A 19,938-nucleotide genomic window follows, 5' to 3' on the forward strand; every position below is an offset into this window, starting at 1 on the left:
GCATGTGGCGCCTAGCCCAGGGGTGCCAGTCACCCAGTCTAAAAATAGTACCTTAACAATATGTCATTTCATTCTAATATCTTTTGGGACTTGTCACAGTGTTAGAAACAAAACTTACCAGATCATCTGGCTTGAAAAAAATATTACCAGGGGTATAAAGAATGTCCCCAAACTTTGAGCCCTTTCTGCTGTTGAAATACCCCAGAGTAGGCCTCGCCCCAGGCTCCAGTGTTGTGGAAACATGCATGTAGAGCCAGGACTACAAAGTTTCAACATCCAAGGTATGAGGGTGACCTCTCTGTGGGAAATGTACTCTTTCAAGAAAACTTAGTTCCTCATGCTTCAAAAGTTGCTTGGAAAAATTCAGGCAATGATGAAAGCCAGCACCAACTTTAAACTTCAGCATGCCCCCAGCTTTTTCACATTTGTCACATCAGCTAAAGGCTTCCAGGCAAATTTTTTTAAGAGAAGGGGATGGAGGGAAACTAACAACTTTGTTTTGGCCCTGTGATCTATAAATGCAAATAACGAATTGGAGTTGAGCTCTGGTGCAGCAAGAGTTGAATGACACAGGCACTAAATGGAAAACCGACTCTCTCCGAGCTTTCTGTAGCCTGGACAAATGCATAATTTAGTCTCAGATAGCTGGACTAGCAAGCTCACGGTGGGGGGTGTCATGCTAGAATGTTGTTTGTGCAAGGAATCTGAATTTCAAAGGACAGCCTTGCCCGCAGAGATACCACCCAGAACAATGAGGGTTTAATTAAGGTTTAGAACCCTGATTTGTTCACTGGGGGCTGAGAGGAAGCCTCCAGGTAAGATTCTATTTGGAAATAGATTATTGACCAATGGCAGGGGAAGGGGGGCCTATTTGCATATATTACTATTCATGACCTCAGGACTAAAGGAATCAGAATGACAGCAGGCGATATCTCTGTCAGCCTGCTGTTTCTGGAGGGAAAGGCAGTTGGTGGGTGGATAAATAGACGTTTTTTTTTTGTGCTGCCTTTTTCTCCTGGACCCAATGTTCTATCAGACCCAAATGTGAGATCTACTTCTCTGAGAAATTCTCCCACTCAAAGGGAACACTTTGATGAGATTAATTAACCTGAATACCAAAGATCTGTTTGTGGCACCCAGATGTGGAGTTGGTGGGCAGACCCTGCTCAAGGAGGAGCAAAGTTCTAGGAAGGGGAAGAGGACCCAGGAAGGTCATCCAGGCTCCTCAGCATGAGCCAGGCACTCTCGGTTTACATTCGACCAGGAAGGGAAGGAGCCTGTGGAATTCCCAGCACATCCCAGCCGGGGAGGCAACACCAGGATTCCCAGCCTGTGGTACTGTGCTGGGCCTCGCCTGCTCACCCAGGTGAACAGGGTACTGGGGAGGCCTTTCTAGGGTGAGGCATTCTGGAATTAATGGATTCCTGAAAGATGTCAGGGAGAGGTACACCTTGGTAGGATGGGGTGAATGCTTTTCTTCAGGGACCTCAGTCTCCAGTCTTTGCATTTCGTTCTCATTCCAATGACACTGTCTTCCCAGAGGTCGTACCCCCCACCTCCATTCAAACATAACAAAACAAAAAACAAAAATACCCCAAACAAAACCAAACCAAACAAAACAAAAACATAACAAAACAACTTTGGTGACCAATGCCCTGCCACACTCCTTCCTTCTAAATTTGCTCTCAGGAAAGCCTCTAGTACCAGTAATTCAAACTTTGGGAAGATTTAAAGTTAGATATTACATTCCCCCTGTTTACATACGGATGTCCAGGTTTTCCTGCATTATTGTTAAAAGGACTATCCTTTCTCCATCGACTTGCCTTTCCTCCTTTGTCAAAGATTAGATGGCTATATGTGCGAGGGTCTATTTTGTGGTCCTCAGTTCTATTCCACTGCTCAATCTGTCCATGCTTCCACCAATCTCATGCTGTCTTGATTACTGTAGCTTTATAATAAGTTTTAAGTCAAGCAGTGTTAGTCCTCTGACCTTTCTTTCTTTCTTTTCTTTCTTTTTTTTTTTTCTTCAATATTGTGTTGGCTATTCTGGGCCTTTTACCTCTCCATATTAACTTTGGAATCATGTTCTCAACATCCACAAAATAACAGGCTAGAATCCTGATGGTGACTGTATTAAATTTATAGGTCAAGTTAGGAAGATCTGATATCTTAGCCATATTGAGTCTTCCTATCCATGAACATGGGTATCTTTCCATTCATTTTGATCTTATCAAAATTTCATTCACCAGAGATTTGTAGTTTTCCTCATATAGATCCTATGAATATTTTATTAGATTTAGGCCTATTTCATTTTTAGATGATGCTAAGATAAATGGCAATGTGTTCTTTTTATAAGACTGGTATTTTTTTTTAGAATAGTTTTCCATTCACAGTAAAATTGAGAGGAAGGTAGAGATTTCCCATATACCTCTGGCCCATACAGATACATCACCTCCTCCATTATCAATATTCCTTCCCAGAGTGCTATATTTGTTACAGTTGATGAATCCACACTGGCACACCATGATTATCCAGTGTCCACAGTTTACATTATAATTCACTCTTGGTGTTGTACATGCTATGGATTTGCACAAATGTATAATGATATATAACCATCATTATGATACCATACAGAGTATTTCTACTACTGCTTTAAAAATCTTCAATGTTCCACCTATTCACTCCTCTTTCCTACTACCCCTCACCAACCCCTGGCAACCACTGTTCTTTTCACTGTCTCCATAGTTTTGCTTTTTCCAGAATGTCATAGAGTTAGAATCACGCAGTATGTAGCCCTTTTAGATTGGTTTCTTTCACTAACATACACATTTCATGGTTTCCCAGCTCATAGTACTGAGTAGTATTTCATTGTCTAGATGTACCACAGTCTATTTTATCCATTCATCTGCTAAAGAACATCTTGGTTGCTCCCTGATTTTGGCAATTATGAATAAAGCTGTTTTAAACATCCTGATGGTTTTTATGTGGACATAAGTTTTCAGGGGTTTTTGGTAAATACCAAGGAGTGCTATTGCTGGTCATATGGTAACATTTTGTTAATTTTGTAAGAAACTGCCAAACCGTTTTCCAAAATGACTGCACCATATTGCATTCTCACTAGCAATGAATCAGAATTTGTTACTCCACATCCTCACCAGAATTTGGTGTTGTCAATGTTCCAGATTTTGACCATGCTAATAAGTGTGTGTTACTATTGCTTATTGCTGTTTCAATGTTTATTTCCCTGATGACATATGATGTTTGCATATGTTTATTTGCCATCTGTATATATTCTTTGGTGAGACATCTGCTAAGGTTTCCTGCCCAATTTTTGTTTGTTTACTTATTGTTGAATTTTAAGAGTTCTTTGTATATTTGGAAAGCAATACTTTATCAAATGTGTGTTTTGTAAACATTTTCTGTCAGCCTGTGGCTTGCCTTCTTGTTCTCTTGACACTTTCTCTTTAATTTTAACAAAATCTAGCTTATCACTTCTTCCTTTCATGAATCATACCTTCAGTATAATATCTAAAAAGTAATTGCTATACCCAAGGTCATCTAGGTTTTCACCTATTTTATGTTCTAGGAGTTTTATGGTTTTGAATTTTATATTTAGGAATGGAATTTTGAGTTAGTATTTTGTAAAGGGGTGTAAAGGTCTGTGTCCAGGTTTGGTTTGGGTTTTTTGTTTGTTTGTTTTTGTTTTTGCCTGTGAATATTCCATTGTTCCAGCACCATTTGTGGAAAAGACTATCTTTTCTCTGTTGTATTGCCTTTGCGCCTTTGTCAAAGGTCAGTCGACCATTTATGCAGGTTTATTTCTGGGCTCTCTATTCTGTTCCATTGATCTACTTTTCTATTCTTTCACCAATTCCACATTTTCTTGATTACTGTAGCTTTATAATAAGTCTTGAAGTCAGGTAATATTACTCCTCCAACTTTGTTCTTCTCCTTCAATGTTGTGTTGACTATTCTGGGTATGTTCCTTCTCCACATAAGCTTTAGAGTTAGTTTGTCAATATCGACAAAACAATTTGCTAGGGATTTTGATTGGGATTGCATTGAATGATTAAGTTGGGAAGAACTGATATCTTGACAGTACTGAATCTTCCTATCCATGAATATGGGATATCTCTCCATTTATTTCTACTTTGAAATTGTTCATCAGAGTTTTGCTGTTTCCTTTATATAGATCTCATACATGTTTTATTAGATTTATACAGAAGTATTTTATTTTGGAGAGTGCTAATGTAAATGGTGTTATGTTTTAAATTTCACATTCTACTTGCTCATTGCTGGTACACAGCAACTGACTTTTGTATATTAACCTTGTATCCTACAGGCTTGCTACAATCTTTTATTAGTTCCAGAGGTTTTCTTTTTGTCAATTCTTTCAGAATTCTATTTAGACAGTCATGTCAACTGTGTAAAAAGTCTGAAGGGAAGTCTTATGTAATTCTTATCTTTGTTCCTCTATACATAAGATGTCCTCTCCTCACCCCAACCCTGGCTTCTTTCAAGATTTTCTCTTTGTCTTTGTTTCTCTACAATCTGGCTATGGTATGCCTAGGAATAGATCTTTTGGTATTTATCTTGATGGGTATTCTCTGCCCTTTGCATCCATAGTTTGGCTTTTGTAATTAATATTTGGAAATTCTCCACCTTTATTACATCAAATATTTCTTCTGCTCATTCCTCTTTTCCTTCTCCTTCCGGTATTCTCATTATGTTTATGTTAACACATAACTATAATTTGTAATTGTCCCACAGTTATTGCATATTATGTTTTTTTTTGGTTTAATTATTTTTTTCTCTCTGTATTTCAATTTCATAAATTTTTATTGACATAGCTTAAAGCTCACCAATTCTTTTCTTGGCTGTGTCCAGTGTACAAATAAGCCCATCAAAAGCATTCTTCATTTCTGTGACTATGTTTTTTATTTCTAGCATGTACTTTGGGGTTTATTTCTCTTTTTTTACATTACCCATCAGTTCTTGCATGTTGCCCACTTTTTCCCATTGGGATCTGCAGCATAGTATTCAAAATCACTTTAAATTTCTGGTTTGATAATTTCAAGATTAGTGTCATATCTGAATCTGGTTCTGATGCTTGCTTTGTGTCTCAGACTTCTAAAAAATCTTTTAGAATGCTTGTAATCTTATTTTGAAAAACAGACACGATGTATTGGCAATAGAAGCTGAGGCAAAAAGGTCTTTAATGTAGAATTTTCTGTTTGTCTGGCTACGAGTTATTTTGTGTTTAACGTAGGGTTGCCTATAACTGCCCAAGTCTTCAATTTCCTCTAATGTTCTTGTTTTGCTTTTCGTTCTGTAATCTTGGAGTTTTCCTTGAGACTCCTTCTTAAATAGAGTGTTAGCCTTACATTTCTTCCAGCTATAGTTCCCTGTTGATATACAGGAGCCTGTCGGTTTGGAGGTAAGGTATGATGAGTCCGATGATTAGGACTCAGTCCTTCAGTGAGCCTGTGCCTCTGGGCTGTGGCTTTCACCGTGCTTTTCAGGTTTTTATTCTGCCTGAGGTGAGACAGTAAGGCTAGAGGGGGCTAGAGTCGATATTTTCTTTCCCCTACATTTGTTAAGTCTCTGTAAAGTAGTTTCCTTTGAGGGAAGGCCTTTGTTAAGAGGAGATTTTTCCAAGCATATTTAGAAATGGTTAGTTTTCCTCTTCTCTAAGAACCTGGTGAGGCTTTTAGAAGTAAAATTGATGAAAGTGTGGGTACCACCACCTTCCCTCCAGCCACCAAAGGCCCCCAGGAGTTTTTGGATCTCAAGTTAGTCCACACTCAGCCTCAAGCAATTAGTTAATTACCATTAAAATGTTCTTGTCTATCAGTTACTTGCTTCAGTGGCTTCTGCTTCCAGTAAACTATAATTCTCAATATTCAAGCTATGATCTGTATGTACTTGTCTCTCTAGTTTTGGGGCAATATTTTGCTCTGTGATCCCAATTTTCTGATGGATCTCAGAAGAGTTGTGGATTTTTGGTTTGTTCAAATTTTTTCTTGTTGTGAGGTGGGAGTGATGACTTCCAAGCTCTTTGCAATTTAGAGCAGAAACCAGAAGTCTAGATAACTTTTACAGAAGACATGAGATTAGGTGAGTGTTCATTTTTTTTGCTTATGGATGTCCAATTTTCAAGTACCATGTATTGAAACACTATCCTCTTTCCACTGAATTGCTTTTGCATCTTTTAAAAAACTCAAATGGGCATCTGGGGATGCCTGTATGACCACTCTCCAATAAAATTCTGGGGTGCTGAATGTTTAATGAACTTCTTTGGTAGGCAACATTTCAAATCAATAAGATAGTATGTTAATATATTGATTTGCAAATTTGGGATTCAGGTCAGAAAGATTAAGTCAACAATACCCAACATACGATGAATGAGATCAACCACATGGAGTGACAGCTTTTTCCTGGGAAAGCTAGTGACCTGTCCATAAGGGAGGACAGAGTGCATCCTAAATTGAAGTGTAAAACACAATTCAATCAAGGTGGCTGTGATAAGTAATTTTATGTGTCAATTTGGTTCACCATCACACCTAAGTTTTGGTCAACCATCAGTCTAAATATTGCCATGAAGACATTATATTTTAGATGAGATTAATATTTAAATCAGTAGAGTTTGAGTAAAGCATATTATCGTCTAAAATGCAGGTAGGCCTGTCCAATCAGTCAAAGGCCTAAAGAGAAAAAGACAGATCCTTTGAGGAAGAGGGAATTCTGCTTTCAGATGCCTTCAGACTCTAGCTACATGTCAACTCTTCCTTAGGCCTACTGCTTGCTGCCTACCATGCAAATTCAGACTTGTCAGCCTCCACAATTACATGAGTCAGTTCCTTAAAATCAATCAACCTGTTTATCTATCTATCATCTATCTATCTATCTATCCTATGGGTTCTGTTTCTCTAGAGAATCCTGACTAACACAGAGATGAGGGTGTAGCCTTAAGAAAACATGCGTGGAATGCAAAGACTGGAAGAGAACTGACTGTTGTAGTTCAAGTGTGTGGTCACAGCCTAACATCCTGTGTGTCATCCAAAGCAAAGGGTGGGGTCCTCTGGGCACATACCCTGAAGGGAGCTAAAGAATGTGTCTATGTGTCTCTGCCTAGGGGGAGGAAGGCTGGTTTTAGTACCATCTCTCCAGGATAATATTTCTTTCATGATGCCTGGTAAGCTACCAGGTTACCTGGTGTTAATGGAAACATCACTGGAAATCCTCCCACATTTTGCTCTAATTCTTAGTTCAACCAGTGACATTTATTCATTTTTTATTTATTTAAAGGTTTTTATTTATTTATTTGAGACAGAGAGAGAGCATGACCAGGGTGAGGGGCAGAGGGAAAAGTAGATTCCCTGCTGAGCAGGGAGCCCAGTGAGGGGCTTGATCCTGTGACTCCAAGATCATGACTTGAACCGAAGCAGACACTTAACCGACCAAGCCACCAAGTCACCTCATCCAGTGACATTTAAACTTCAACTTGCCAGTGGTTAAGTGCTATGCCTTGAGATATTACTTGTAGACTCAGCAAATTAATAATCTTATTAGTTACTTAACTGTTTTTTTTTAAAGATTTTATTTATTTATTCATGAGAGACACAGAAAGAGAGGCAGAGACATACACAGAGGGAGAAGCAGGCTCCCTGCGGGGAACCTGATGCAGTAGTTGACTCCAGGACCCTGGGATCATGACCTGAGCTAAAGGCAGATGCTCAACCACTGAGCCACCCTGGTGCCTCTTACATAACCTTTTTAAAGTTTGTTTAGCAAAGTGTCTTCTTATGTCAGGTTCCCCAGAGAAGATCTTTGGAGGAGGATTTGGGTGCAACTCATTTTCAAGGGAGGGTTCCCAGGGAGAATGGTAAGGGAGTAGGGGCAGCAAAACCAGAAAGGGGAGGAAGCCAGAAAGAATACACTTCCAGGCAAAGTCTACCTACTGCAGCTTCAGCCCACTTCTGCAGGGAGCCCCGGGATGTAGGTTACAGTTCATGGTCTCCCAACTCACGGTCTCCCAACTCCCAACTCATGCTTGTGTAGCCATCATTCAAAGGTGAGGAGTACCTGGGGCACTCTTAAGTACTTCTAGCTCTCTGTGTGCCGTGGGGTGGAACAAAGGAATCTGAGGTCATTCCTGCCAAGGAGAGCTATAGGTGCTGGCTGTTGAAGCAAAAGCTCACTAAAGTGGATCCAGTCAGATTGGACAGAGCATTGATATTATGCTCTACAAAGTCATTCTCCAGAGTTGACTTGCCAGGTTCTACATGTGACCTTGCAATGACCCCTGTGAGTTTTCACCTGTAGACCCCAGGAGATAGGATCTGTTGGAATAGACCTGACATCTGGCCTTCTCTCCTTTCCCATCCTTGCCACATTGTCCTGAGATGTTATCTTCATTCTGGGCAATACTGACATAAACAGAATCATCAACTTTTCACATATATGGAAATGATGGCAGGCAGACTTTTTGTCATTTGAACAGTAATTTACTTGACACGTTATTTTTGGGGGCAACAACCAGGTACCTGAGTCCTTGGCTCCAGTGAGGAAGAAGACAGACACAGTTCCTGACTTTTTGGAGCTAACAGTCTAGAGCTCTGTGGTCCAGTGCTCTGTCACTAGCCATGTGTAGCTACTTAAATATCTAAACCAATTAAAAATAGATAAAATGAGGGGCACCTGGGTGGCTCAGTCAGTTAAGCATCTGCCTTCTTAGGTCATGACCTCAGGGTCCTGGGATTGAGCCCCACATCAGGCTCCCTGCTTAGTGGTGAGTCTGCTTCTCTCTCTCTCTGCCACTCTCCCTGCTTGTATATTCTCTCTCTCTTTTTCTCTAAATAAAAATAAATAAAATCTAAAAAAAAAAAAAAAAAAGATAAAATGTGAAAATCAGTGCCTCAATCATACCAGCCACACTGCAAGTACTCAATGTCACATAAACCTGGTGGCAACTATATTAGATAGTGCAGACATAGACCAGCACTGAAGGATGGCCATAAACATCAGGGATGCCCCTTTTTCCCACATGTCCTTTGAAGTCTCACAGACAAGGTTCACACCCATAATTACATCCAGCCTGATGACGTCCCTGGGGGTGGTTTGAAAGGGCTTACTATTTCCAGCTAATAGATTCACTCAGTAGAGAATAGAATCGAAGTCCAGGGTGTTACACTCACAGTGAGTAGGTGGCAGTGGTAGAGGCAGGCCTCACCCACAGGTATGCTGACTCATGGGTAGAGAACTTCCTGGCTGCAGTAGCATGTCATGGAAATAAATTCTCCATGAAGTGGGATTCCCTTAGGCACACCAGCCTTGAGGGCTGACAACACAATTTCAGGTACTCCTATAAGGAATCATGTCCAGGGGGCATGTGGCACTTAAAGGTATTATATTGTCTCCAACAAAGTGTAGTATGTCTTTTACTGTCTTCATATTTTCTGCATTTTTCTTTTACCATTAAGTTCAGAACCCTACATGTTAATATATAATAATAATAATAATAATAATAATAATAATAACAGCAGCAGCAAACATATGTGGAGTATTTACTAGTCCCCAGACACTGCTCCAAGCATTTCACATACATTAATTCAGTTTGCCTTCAGAGCAGCCCTGTGATGCCAGTACTATAATTATCCCCAATTTACAGAAGGAGAAAATAAAGCTCAGGTAGGGTAAGCGACTTGCTTAACATCCCATAGTTGGCAAGCAGTAGACACACTATTTGAACCCAGGCCACCTGCTGTAGCACACAAGCCAGTGGGCAGGCTGCCACTTAGCCGTGAGGGCACATTTATATTTGTAGTGATTTCATGTTGTTAAATGCAAATACAGTGTGTGTTTTGAGCCCTAACGCACCATTGTTTTCAGAGGTGAAGGGTCATAATGACTCACTAGACCAGTGTATTTTCCCAAGCCTTTTGAAAAATGCCCTTTACATTATAGGTTTATACAATTGGTATATTCTCTTTATTTCTCATGAGTGTCCATAAATAGCCCATGGTGCCTAAATGAATAGAAATCCGTTTTTATGTTTCTGGAGCTTCTATTGCCAACATTGACCTCCTCCCAGAGCATCAGCCAGGGTTCCTGGTAGAGAAAGGAAACCTCTCTAGCTAACTTAAGCAGAAATGGATTTGGTAATAGGACTTAGATGTTTACAGGGCTGCTAGGTTTCTCTGTGGAAGTCCCAACAACTCTCGGCCCCTGAACTCATATTTGTAGCTTCTGCTGTGAGTGGGAGCTTTGGCACTGGGGGAGCAGAAGGCAAAGGATCAGAAAGCTGGCCCCTGCAGCAACCAGGAAAACCAAAGGGAGCTGCCTAAACAGGTTTCTGGTAGATCTGCCAAGATCCATATCCCAAATGGATGCTTCACACCTGCCTCTCTTTCTACTCTTCTCAGTTCCGATTCAAGTCTGACCTGAATGCATCAAATTGACAAATCCTAGTGGCAATGCAATATGGGAAATGCAACTTTTATCTCTCTGGCCTTTGCAGCATGGGTTGGCACACCTCCAGGAAGCTGAGAGGGCTGGTCTGTGGTATCCATTGCAGTCCTTCTCTCTAGCAACTCAACATCCACATACACCATCTGGGGTGAACTTCCTACCAACCAGAGTAGTAACACATTTCCCTCACATAATGTAACTATTCATGCACAAAGTGCTCATCTTTTCCTCAAAAGAAGAGATCCCAACTCCTCTCCTGACAGCCTTTGGCATCTGATGATGTAACCTCTTCTCTGGTTCAGTTCCAATCCTATTTTAATGTTCCAAAACCCAAACATCAAAATACACAATTAACAACTGACAATATACTCAAGCAGCAGAGGAAGGTGTGAAGGGAAAAGGAAAGTTGGTTAGTATGCATACATTCGGTTAGTTCATACCTAACAGAGAGACAAACCCTACATGAGTAGTTACTACAATATTCATCTTTATAATGGGCCAGAAGGCCATAGTTGGTGTGTATAAATTCCTCTACTGCCCATTCTACTTTGTTTGCCTTCAGTTAGAGCCTGCTTATTGAGATTCTTTACCTGCAGATTGATGGAAACCTTTATGTGTGAGGGGGGCTGAGATCTGGTGGATTTATATGACTTTCTTGCAAATGGTCCTTAAGAGTAATAGTGAGGTTTGCTGTCCTATCAACTGTATTCTGGCTCTATTGATCAATGGTTCAAGACACATCCTACCTCCCTTGGGGCAGCAATGCAGCTCACAGTGTTGTCTCTTACTTGATGCTGTAAGTCTTCCATAGACTGTTCTACATTCTCTAAGACTGATTCTGAGTGCTGAGCAACAGAGTAAGACCAGTGAACTCCTTGGGCAAAGCCACAGACTCTTCTTTTGGTATGAACTGAAATTTCTTGGTCAGAAGCAAAATTGAGTGGAATACCAGATGAAACATCATTCAATAAAACCCATTGATGATGTCTTTGGAAGAAGTAAAGAAGGATTGGAAAAGCAAGTTCCTATTTTGAAAGTACCTATTTTCATGAGGAAGAAAATGGGGTCTAATATCATCAACCTGTTGCCAGGTGACTGGCTGTTCCTCCCAGGAATGGGTGACTGAGGAAAGGTTGAGTGGCATCCACAGACTCAGCCATGCTACCTACCTCCGCTGAAGGGTCTTTTGGTGAATATCACATGAGACAATAGTCTCCAAGCTCTGGGATCCTTTTGAGAATTCCATCCACAAGTACTTGTCCCAAACTTCCTTTATCAGTAATTCTCTTATTTTGAGCTTTCCATGTCCTTGACCATCTAGCTAAGCATTCAGGCACTGCTTACAAACTAGTGTAGATCTGTATATCCAGGTAATATATACAAACTAGCGTAGATCCGTATATTTCAGGTAAAGCAGAAATCAGATATGCCACTAAAAATTCTGTCCTTGAGACAACTTCTCTTCCCCACTGTGCTTTGGGGCCAACTCTAACTGGGGATATAATACTATAGTGGTGCTCCTCTAACCAGAATCTTGTACATCATGCAGAACTAGTTACGGACTAAGGTTGAGTTTTCCTCTTTAGTCATCTGGTCCTATGTTATACCACATGAGGCCATAGGTGTAGGTTGAAAGAGGGGTGATGATACTGCAGGTTCAGATGACATGGAACAAGATGCCTTTGTGAATGGAAATTACTTATACTTTCAGGACTAGCTCAGGTCCAATTTGGACATTTCACTGCTACGGATGACTCAATACTTTTGGACATAACTGACTGGTGGATTCATAGGTCAAAGCAAGTTCATGATGTGCAACTGAAGTTTCATGCGCATTCAGACTCTAAATGGTACTAGCAGCAAGATAAAAACTGCTTCTCAAAGGGACAGATGTGGATTTATTCTAAACTCGGGGGACCTGTGATAATTTCCTCCACCATGTCTTGCTACAGCTTCCATGCAGCAGTGGTCTATTGAAGACATTCTGAGGTAATTTTTATTAAGTTCCAAGTTACAAAGCTGTTTGTACTGGAGCATTATTCTGCTAGAATAAACTTCTCTTCCCCACTTGAAACTGGCAACCTTGAGGTTCCCCAGTACCTGCGTTGGATTATATTTGGAATTAGTCATCTTCATAATAGAAGGATACTCACCAAACTTTGTATCTCTTTATTAATGGAGGGAAGCAAAGTATAGAATTTGTATTTCATTTCAGAAGAGATATCCTAGCGTGCCTAAGAATGCCATACCATACGTCAGAAACTTGATTAAACCACCGTACTCTAACGTTTTTATGGAGTTTATCTCCCACTTTCCAATACACATAAGTCATATCAAGGTATCTGGATACTTGCTATTTCCTGCTGTCCTATCAGCATTATATAATCAACGTAGTGGATCAGTGGTCAAATGTTCTGCAGATTAAACATGACACAGAGGCATAAAAGGGATGTAGTCTTGAGTATGGCGGTGAAAGTATATTGTTGTCTCTGCTAGGTGAAATAAAAATGGTTTTGGTATTCTCTGCTTATGGTAAAAGGAAGAAGTGTTTTCCGGATCAATAACAGGTATATACCTGGTTCTAGCAGCTATATTGATTTTCTCCAATAAATAGTCTATATCTGGAACAGCATCTACAATTAGAGTCCCCATTTGATTGATTTCACAATGGCCCACTGTTGTTCTTCAAGGCACATACCTGTCTTCTACATAGGCCAAAAGTGATTTGTAGGGTAGTGTGATAGGAATCCTCACTCCTGCATCTTTCAAGTGGTAATCTTTCTTCAAAGGTAACACATCCCTTGTTTTGCATCTCTGAACTGCCCCTGGGACTGAGTAGGAGGCCATGACTCCCTAATGATTCAAGTCCTTGGTATCAGTCCAATGGCCTCTCACCAAAAAGTTTTGTTAGCTTGTTTCTTTGTTGGGTTGGTTAGTTGGCACATTTTGTTTGTTTGTTTGTTTGTTTGTTTGGTAATATGAATCAAGTAGGGCCTTGGTGGGTTGCCTAGAACTATTTTAGCTTTAGGGACCTCAGGATCACAGCTCCTCTGCGATGATTCTGGGGTAAAATTTACCAATATGAGTACACCTGTTTAAGATTTTAGATTCTTGAGTAGCTGGGGATGATTCTGTTTGCTTGTTTAATTGACAGAAATGTAGGTAGAAATTAAGTGAAGATGCCAAAAATTCTTAGACATGTTTAAAAGAAGCATAAAAACACAAGGAGATAGGACTGTTGGAGTGGATTTATAACCTGCTCACCTGCCTTCTAACGATGTCCCCAGGATGGCCCAGAGAAATACACTGGTAATAGGGATGCCAGCATCTTTAAAGGTGCCATCCTGGTTGACCACTGTGGGTGGGGAAGTGGTAAATTGCTGCTTATAAAGTGGGCTCAGTGATTTCAGTGAGGAGGATGGGACCACCAGGAAGAAGCCCAGCAGCAGAGTTTAGCACCAGAGGCAAAGTACTGTGACTTCTGGTGACTCCTGCAAAGTCAGCTGGGCCTGAGGGTATTCAGAGGGACTTACCTACTTCCACCTTTGGCAGAGGATAATCTATTATGGGGTCCCTCTGTGCTTCATAAGTTTCCAGAGACAGTAATGCCACCTGTAACCTATTTCCATCTTAAAATGAAAATAATCTCAACCCATCTTTACCACTAATAAACATTGTCTAAAACAAGGCTGAAGTTTCCTTAGAGCAGAGCTTTACAAACTTTCATGTGCATTCGAATCACATGGGATCTTATAAAAATGCAGATTCTGATTCAGCAGGTCTGGGGTGAGGCCTGAGATGCTACATGTCTCACCAGCCCCCAGGTGATGCTGCCGCTGCTGGCCCATGGCTCCCGTGTTGGGGGAAGGCCGGGTGGTGGGCCTGCTTCCCTTTCTCACTCCTGCTGAGCTACCCTGCTATAACCAGAGCTGCTTTCCCCTTTTATAAACATCTTATATTAGATTTTGTTTGAAACAGAAATAGTTCTAATTTGAAACAGATCTAATTTTTTAAAACACCTGGTCTAAATATTCATAACAGAATTTCGATAAAAACAAAAACAAAAACAGATGACCAAGTAATTCCAGTTTCCATTGCTAAGGGAAGGGCAAAGAGTTTGAATTTAAATTTGAGAATTCCTTACAGATATAATCTATTCAAGAAATAAGTTTTGCAAGGCTACTCTGCGCAAAGCTGAGCCTGTCAGGTACCTGCTTTTGCAAAGTGAAATTCTCCATCTTTGGTGCTCCTTTTGGAGCCTCCTTTCCCTGTGCTGGCGTTGGGTTTTGGCAGTTCATCTGTGTGCGCTTGTGTGGACCCGGCTTTTTATTTCAATCTCCTGCTATAGGGAGAGACCATTATTGCCCAAGGCCTGGAAGGCCAACAACACATTTTAGATGGGGTTTACAAAGACCCCTTTCGAGGAGGGAACACATTTCTGTAGGTAAAATTAAGAGAATACGAATGAAGGTGGGAGAAAACAGCTTTCGAATAGACCTATCACCTATGCATTTGACGTGCTTCTCAATTTTGATAAATGCCAATGACTTTCAGTTCCAGAGAGGCAGGATATTTATTGCTGGTTCACCTTCCACTGGTTACAATTCCTAACACATTAATGTTATGTCTTCTCACCTATTAAAATTCTTTTCAAGTCACACTCAGGGCTCCATTTAAATGTCACCTTCTCTGTGATGTCATTTTTGACAACCCTGTTCTTGTCAGAAATAATTGATTCTTACACTGCCCTCTTATGTCACTACGCAGAAGTTCCCAATAGATTTCAGGGATTTATACCAGATGTATATTTTTTGAAGTAATTTTTATAAGGATATTAAAGTATTGTCTTTAAGATGAACAGACTTGGTTAATACCCATCCATCCTACCTGATAAAATATACATTATTAGATTATGCATACTTTTTTACTGGTGCACTTTAGGTCTTTTATTATAACCCTTAACACAGTCTTTAAAAATATATTTTATTTATTTATTCATGAGAGACACAGAGAGAGAGGTAGAGACATAGGCAGAGGGAGAAGCAGGCTCCCTGCAGGGAGCCCGATGTGGGACTCGATCCCAGGACCCCAGGATCACGCCCTGATGCTCAACCACTGAGCCACCCAGGTGTCCCTCCCTTAACACAGTCTTATATGATATACTCTTCTTTCTCATAGGTCGCAAGCTTGGAAGAAAGTTTTATTCTTCACACCAGGCCTAACCTATTGCATTGTATTTACAAGCCTTTGAGCAGTTCTATGAAACACCCAACCCTGTAAGTGAAATTTTGTGCATATATGTGTGAACGCAATTTTCTGAGGAAAGAGTCCGTAGCTTTCTTTAATTTCTCTGAAGAGTCCAAGAACCTACAGAAATTAATAACCACTGGTTTCAAGAACCTCATGGTGAGTCTGTGTATGAAGCAAACATCTGTTTGTAATACACACGTATTTGTAGTACTCACCATGCACTTATTTGTAGGTTTTTAGATTTGAATTTTTTGGTATTAGCTGTACTTGAAGTGGGACGCACGTATATAGCAGCTCAATTATTCTGTGCTGTGGGATATTGCAGCTACTTCCTTCACTGGCTGTCTGCCCATGGGTCTTTTCAATACTTAGCTCTTCCACTGGGAGATGGAGTAAGGCGAGGATAGGAGATGGGGCACAAACCAGCCGAAGCAGCGACATTATTAGCACTCCAATAAAAGTCTATTTGGAGGGGGAGTTGAAATCACTGATCCAATTGAGGCTTGGGGATTATCACTGGATATCAATTACCCATGACCTCCTGGTCTCCCATAGCTACCAATGACTTAATGTTCCCTGTAAGTTTAAATGATTTCTTTTAATTAAATGCAAAGGATCAAATTCATAAAGACTGGTGAGCCTGTGGGTTGGTGCCAAGGCTCTAAGACTGGGCTGAGGTCTGGCCTGAAGAAGAGTTTGATTGGTGGGAAGTAGCATAATTTCATTTTTTCTATGCTCTGATCTGTTCATAGAATGAAAGTACCATGGGTTATCTTTGGGAACATGTCCGTAAATGGCACCACGCTTCTCAAATAGGAGGGCACCAAAATCTCTGCAAAAGGGTGGGGAAACGGGTGTGTGAGGTCTACAAAAACTCCCGGGGGACTGTCAAGTGCTCTCTTCCTCGTCCCCACCCTCAACCGAGAATACGCTAGTCTGTGAAGAACCAAATACTATCTGTAAGACACGCTGTGCTTGTTGGCAAGATGCATATCGACCACACTGTCGTCCCGCTTGCTGGCTCAGTAGTAAATCTTACTTAGTGCTCTTCCAATATGTGAGCCTTCCCTGTTTGTCTTTCTTCTCCAGCTTACACCTGCCTTGGCTCTTTCACATTCGTGGTACCTGAAATCAGATGGAAAGTAGATAGTCGAATGGCACGTTTCAAAAAAATGTTTCTTCCTGGAAAATGGGAGTAGTTTCTTTCTGGAGGGGGGAGACTGTCTCATTCGCCTCATTTTTGTCGATTGCTGAGTAACAAAACCCAGCTACCTCCTCTTTCCTCTTGCTGGGGAACAGAGCGAGAAAAACAACTCTGGGAGCTTTCCCAAAGGGTGCGCGTATCTCAACGGACAAAGCCAGGGAGTTGATGCCTTCTGCTGGGCGTGCGCCTGGAGAATTTGCCCCACTGGAAAAGGAGAAGTTTCTCCTAACAATAGAACTCTGTGTTTCCCTTTAGCTTTCTGGAAAAAACAGAAACTAATAGCAACTTTGGCTCCTTGAATGCAATACCGCAAAACTGCCCACAGCGTGGTGGAACAGCATCACTGAGGACCTTTATGGCTCTTTATGTTGTTGGTGTAATCAGGATCAAAAATATAAGGAATATATAAATCAAGGAACACAGACACACCCAGCTAGGCCTCACCACAGCTGGATCCTCTGAGCAGCGTGAGGCCCAGAGAAGTTAAATAACTCACTCAAGATCACACAGGCATCACAGAGATGGCTGCACAGGCTCCTCTGTTTGTTTTTTTTCAGGCCTACAATTTAGCCTCGGGTGTTGCTGCTTTTGGCTTTCTTTCCTTCCCATTTTGTTTTGCTCCCAAAAAAAGAACCCAAGAAAAAGAATGTTTACGCTAAGAGAAACAGAAGAACAGAATTATGTGTTTTCTCATTTTGCTCACAGATCTTCAGATCCAGAAGAAGATTCCGAGTGAGTGAGCAGCAGGGGTGGGAGCCAAGCCTGAAGGCCACACACCAGCGACTCCTGCTTCCAGCCAAAAGTCCTGGTAACCTGTTAGCCTCCTGCCTTGGTGGGGCCACGGGGCCGGGCCTGCCTTCCCAGCCCCGTCCTGAGCCAGGCCAGGAGAGGACAAAGACTCGCATTCAGAGGCAAACCTGCTCCTGCTGCACACCCCGAGCAGCTCTTCTGAAGCTCAGCCACTTTCCCCTCTGGAGCCTTCTGTTTCCTGCCCAGTTCCAGCTGCTTCTGTGAAATCAATCAGGTCAAGGTCAAATGGCCAACGCGGGAAGCCAAACACAGGGAAGTAGGTTTAGAGAACTGAACAGACACCCTCACTGCCAGCTCACAGTTGTGACTCAGCGGAAATTCTGGAACGCAGAGCCTGACCCAAATGTTTGTGGAAAAGAGGGGAATCGATGCTCCTGGAATCAGCAGAGAATGAATCAATGCCTGGCTGATGAATGAATGAATGAGTGGATGAATGAATGAGTGGATGAAGGGAAGGACAGGCCCTTCACCCTGCTGAAGAAATAGGAGGGAAGCGCTCTCAGTGCTCTGAGGGTTGGAGGATGCTTGAGAGTCTGTGCTGGAGTCTTCAGGGAAACCCGGCGGGGGTGGGGGGGCACTGACTCCCCCTGCACACCATGGGCTTGGGCAAAGCTCGCCGTTGGTTCCTGACTCTGCCAGAGGAGGAAATCCTGAGCAGACTACCGGGGAGGGCTCCTGGCTTCCAGCCGTCAGATGACATATAGAAGCGGGGTGGAGAGGGCAGGAAGACACAGTTGGCAGGCGTCCCCTTGCTGAGGTCACAGCAGCTGAAGATAGGCGGTGACCTTTGGTACCCACCTCGTTGGCGGAAGGAGCCGCACTCCAGGGACAGGCTGTGGGTGCGGCCGTGCTGAGGGTGGCGGGGAGGGAGTCTGCTCACTCCCCTGTGCCCGCAGGTCCTCAGGGCCCAAGGGACACGTGTGCATTCGAGACCCTTGTCTCACATCCCCCCCCAAGTGAGGGCACAGGCCCCACACTGCTGAGAACCCTGGGGATGCGAGGCAGCCTAGATGACCTCTCCCGGGGGCCCCACGAGAGTAAGCTAGGACACCTGGCTCCCCTGAGGGCTAAGGAGGTGTGTTGCTCTGTCCCTTGGTGCCCACTGGGATAGGGAAGGGGGCAGGGAGGGGCACCCGGCAACATCTCCACTTTCTGCCAAGCAGAGATCCCTCCAGTTATTTCTTCTCATCTCTCTTCCCTCCTTTAAAGTGTAAACACAGGGACACCCAGGTGGCTCAGCAGTTGAACGTCTGCTTTCGGCTCAGATCCTGATCCCGGGGTGCTGAGATCGAGTTCTGCATCGGGCTCCTTGCAGGGAGCCTGCTTCTCCCTCTGCCTGTGTCTCTGCCTCTCTCTGTGTCTCTCATGAATAAATAAATAAAACCTTAAAAAAAATAAAGTGTAAATACGCTCTTCAGAAAGTTACACCAAAGTCTAAATGATTCCAGATCATTCCAAGATCACCCATTCCACTTGATCATCCACATTTATTGGGAATGGTGTCTGTGCAAGGCCCTGAGCCAAGTGATAAGGCCAAACAAAGATTGACAGACAGTGACTAACACGCTTATTGCAAGAGTCCGATTTGAGCTTAAAACCTAATCTGCCTTTATTTGGCAAATCCTCTGTGTACAATGGGTATGCCAAGGCCTGCTTCATGAAGGAGACGTGAGATTTAAGGACAGGGGTCACCCTGCTCGGGACAGGCTGAGAATGGAGGTGACCTGGGGGAGGGCTGAAGGCCAACATCATCATTCTTATCTGTGTTATCATCAAGATAGAAAGAAGTTTCCTCCCTTTCTTGAGGACTGCAAGAAAGAGAGCCTAAGACAACATCCATGGGGCTGCCCACCAGGGTCTCCTATGGCAGATGAGTAGGTGAGAGTTTGTGCAACCCATGGCACCATCCCTAAGTCCACTTGTGGGACCAGGATGAGACACAAATGATTGACAGGGATGTGAAGGTAGAAATAACCCTGAATCCACTCCAATGAATACGTTAAAGGCTCAGGCATGTGCAAGCTTCGAGTGAGTTCTATCTTCAGCTACTCTAGCAGCACATCTCTCGGAGCAGGACACTGCTGCTCACGAAACACCAGTGTGCAACGACTGAGAAGTGTGTTTTGTCCCACTAACTCTGAGTATTCCCAGACGACCGGGTCCCTTGGGGGAGAACCGGACAGGGCCAGGCCCCGAACCAGGAG

The 19,938-nt window shown here is 42.4% G+C and overlaps 1 long non-coding RNA gene across 1 annotated transcript; it reads left to right on the forward strand.

The window, feature by feature from the left end:
- The first annotated feature begins 938 nt into the window (after positions 1-938).
- On the forward strand, positions 939-19,188 carry LOC140626042 (uncharacterized). The gene is made up of 3 exons (XR_012025288.1): positions 939-1,366; positions 15,649-15,746; positions 17,630-19,188. It is a non-coding gene; the product is annotated as an uncharacterized lncRNA (long non-coding RNA).
- Positions 19,189-19,938: the final 750 nt, after the last annotated feature.

The sequence above is a fragment of the Canis lupus genome, chromosome 37 (genome assembly GCF_048164855.1).
Source record: "Canis lupus baileyi chromosome 37, mCanLup2.hap1, whole genome shotgun sequence".
Classification (NCBI taxonomy): Eukaryota; Metazoa; Chordata; class Mammalia; order Carnivora; family Canidae; genus Canis; species Canis lupus.